The sequence below is a fragment of the Stegastes partitus genome, unplaced genomic scaffold, assembly GCF_000690725.1.
Source record: "Stegastes partitus isolate 25-593 unplaced genomic scaffold, Stegastes_partitus-1.0.2 Scaffold1000, whole genome shotgun sequence".
NCBI classification, from domain to species: Eukaryota; Metazoa; Chordata; class Actinopteri; family Pomacentridae; genus Stegastes; species Stegastes partitus.
In genome coordinates this window covers 185,009-188,563 of record NW_007578731.1, presented here as the reverse complement: position 1 = coordinate 188,563, position 3,555 = coordinate 185,009, and the positions used below count along the sequence as shown (strand labels likewise).

The 3,555-nt window shown below is 40.3% G+C and overlaps 1 pseudogene; it reads right to left on the bottom strand.

Annotated features, from left to right (window-relative positions):
• Window positions 1–3,377: 3,377 nt before the first annotated feature.
• Window positions 3,378–3,555, bottom strand: part of LOC103366975 (receptor-type tyrosine-protein phosphatase-like N) — a 30,825-nt pseudogene continuing 30,647 nt past the window's right edge.

The following is a 3,555-nucleotide window of genomic DNA, read 5'->3' as shown; positions in this document are numbered from 1 at the left end:
GCTCCATGAAGTCAAACTGGACTCATTCCTTCACTTCTGTTCATTCGGTCATGTTCATTTTTACTTGTGCAAATGAATAAAGAAAGAAAGCAAGTCTATTCTCTTGTCTGTGTTTACCTGACTGGCAAATTTAATAAAGTAGTCAAATTCACGGTTTGACTAACACTATGTACTTGCAGGTGATCAATACTTTAATCTGTCTGGACCAGGCTAATTCCTGGAGCACCAGCTGAAGGTCAGGTTGACGTTCCTGGGGTAAGTCCACTGAGACACGAGGCAGGGACCGGAGCATTTTTTTCTCACTCTAATCCTGTTATTGAAAGATCTTAAAACGTAGAAAAATTTCTTTTTAGTAGTTTAACTACAATCAGGATATTTAGAGTACAGAAAGTCACAGCTCACATGAAGTTGTTGCAGCACTAAAACACAAAAAAATTTATTTAAGGTGTCACACATACAAAATAGCTTTTATTTTTTCATAGAATAGCTTTTTTTTTTTTAATTTCTTTTGTCTTGCATGAGGTCAACAACAATATATCCAGAGACATAAAATGATCTGCATGGCACAAAGAGGGGTGTATTTTCTTTTTTTTTTTGTAAGTCGGGTGAGGAGGATGCAGCAGGATGTGGAAATATGTTCTCCATCACACATCATTACAGTTTACACACTTCTGATGCTTTAGTATGTATTTAAAATAGATCTGTTTTTAAATTTAGCTTCCTTACTTGGTCTGAAACAACCTGACAGCAGCACGATTCCAACAACCACACAGACGAGGAAAAAAATTCAGTTTCAGTCTGGCTTAAATTGAAGCTACGAGAGCTTGAGGTTGGATTTTTTTGCAGGCAGAAGGTAAATCTGGTGTTTAAATAGTTGCAGTCACTATAGGTTCTAATCAAATGTACACCTGAAAGTCAAACCCTGAACACACGACTGGTGCCGCAAATATTTAAAAATCAGACTCCTGCCTGCGCGAATCCTTCCTGACCTTAATGTTATGTGACATCACCGTTAGGTTTCCAAGGCATCAGCTGATGTGCAGAAAGAAGCACGACACTCATCATCATCATCATCGGAGAGGAACAAGGTGAGTGGAGGGGCGAGGGGGTCGAACTGGAGGCTGGACTGGTTTCACTGGGGCAGAGCTTTGAGGATGGCGTTCACCTCCTCGGCCACTGCGGTCAGCGCAAACTCAAACTGGTCCTGGAAATGAGAGGAAAGGTCAAGTTATTGATCCAAGTTTAGCTCCTAAAAAAATACTATTTTATCAAACTCCAAAAATACAACAACACAATTGTTGCGGGCACCGGCTGGGACGGTGAGCACGTCAACAAAGAGAATTTCTGAAAAGACAGACTGCAAAATACATGTAGAGTAGGAACGACAGCGGCACTCTCAAATTCCTCCAGAGTGTGTATGTTTATTCCATCTACAACTCATTTACATTTCAATGCTCTTAATGTGCATTACAACTACTAAGTCCAAATAAAATACAATCCTGTATTCACTCATGTTTTATCATTTCTGCTTGTTACACTTCACAAAACATCACTGACTGCAGCTTTAAAGTGCTGCAGACTTCTACATAAATAATGCAAAAGCCCAGTTACTCTTTACTCTTACTGTGCTTTTACTTACTGAGCATGTTTAGCTCATTTAGAACTGGACTTTGCATATATTTGCCTTAGTGCTATGAGCTCATTTCACATTTTTCTCAGAACAACAAATGACAATGAACATCTGGTATTAACTGATAAACACTCTGAACCAATGCAGCATTCAGTGATGATAAAACATTCATCGAGTCATACAAAATCAATAGGAAACCATTTGCATATGAATTATCTGTAGAATACATTCATTTCTGCCCTAATACACACATTCTACACGCGCGTTTACTACCGCGAACATAGCGTTCACTACCGCGAACATAGCGCGAAACTACCGCGAACATAGCGTTCACAACCGCGAACATAGCGTTCACTACCGCGGCGGTGCGGCTCGGCTTTACCGCCGCTGTGAGCTCCGGCTGAACAGTCTCTAATCACACTGACATTAAAAGTTACACAACTCACCACAACATAGTGACTGAGCTACACATCACACGAAGCTTAACGCTTTCATTCACAGTTGTTTTTAACCGAGTACTAATTTGCAAAACACATGTAGGGCGTGAGAGTAGGAACAACCGCGGCTCTCTCAAATGCGCATGAGCGGTAACAGGAAGTTGCTCCGCACTACGCAACCGGGGAGCTGCAACCAGGTAGCGTCAAAGGTTCCGCCCCTCCACATTATTATTATTTATACAGGACTACTCTTGCTAAGCGTGCAAATATTATAATAATAATATAAAGTGATGTTAAACAATTACTCACAATGACCAAAGCAATATCGAATGTGGTCACATGTTTTGGATGTACCACACAGTGTTTGGAAACCTGTTGCATGTTCCGTGTGTTTGGACTAAACCCGGCCAGGGTGTCCAATCCTGGTCCTGGAGGGCCGCAGTCCTGCATGTTTTAGATGTGTCCCTCTTCCTACACACCTGATTCAAATGATCAGCTCATCATCAAGCTCTGCAGAAGCCTGATAATGATCTTGATCATGTGAGTCAGGTGTGTTGGAAGAAGGAAGCATCTAAAACATGCAGGATTGCGGCCCTCCAGGACCAGGATTGGACACCCGTGATGAAAAACACGTTTCATACCTGCAGCTTAAAACAACAGATTTAACTTTGTTAGCAAACTAGTTTGACCATCAAGTCAAACAGGTCACATGTATCACAGTTAATCCAATATATGATGTTATTCTGGCTCCAGAGAGCAATTCCAGCACAATTAAAGCACAATGTCTCAGTCCAGAAATTAAAGATCACAGGAAATCAGCTTACGATGTCTTAAAGCCTTAATCTAATGTAATCATTTTAAATAACATTTTGAATTTGAATGTTTTGTGCCCGAGATTTAATTTAAATGACAACAAGTGCAACGTTTATAGTCGTAAGTGATCGACTAAATACACATTATTCCAATTAAGAACACAAATAGCGTGAAAACATGAACTCCAAAATTCTCAAACCGCATTTTTTTACTTAGGTGCAGCTTGCATTCAGGAATTTATGTCTGCTGTTGTTTTTTGAGCAGCAGTGTTGCTATAAATTAGATTATACGATGTTTAAAGTGTAAAACAGTCAAGTGTTGCTCTGCCGTTATCACCACTCAGTTTCCATTTCTTATTGCTTCTGTGTCTTCTAGATGTCAAACTTCACTTCAGCTCTAATGTCACTAAGAGCTCAGTGACTCTAAAGAGGATGACAGTTTGTCCTTATGAAACTCTGATTTTGAAATCCAGCATCCAAAGTGAAGATTTCTTGGCTCTAAGAAGTGTTGTGTCGGTGGCTCAGGGGGCTGAAGGGACGGTTTGGAGATTTAAGATTGTGAGTTCAATCCTTAAGCAAGACCTTTAGTTTTAAAGTCCAACATCTGAATGAGAGTTCAGGTCTGAAAGAAGGGAATCTGAAATGTCTTCAGTAAGTTAGAGGGCTCTTACAGGAG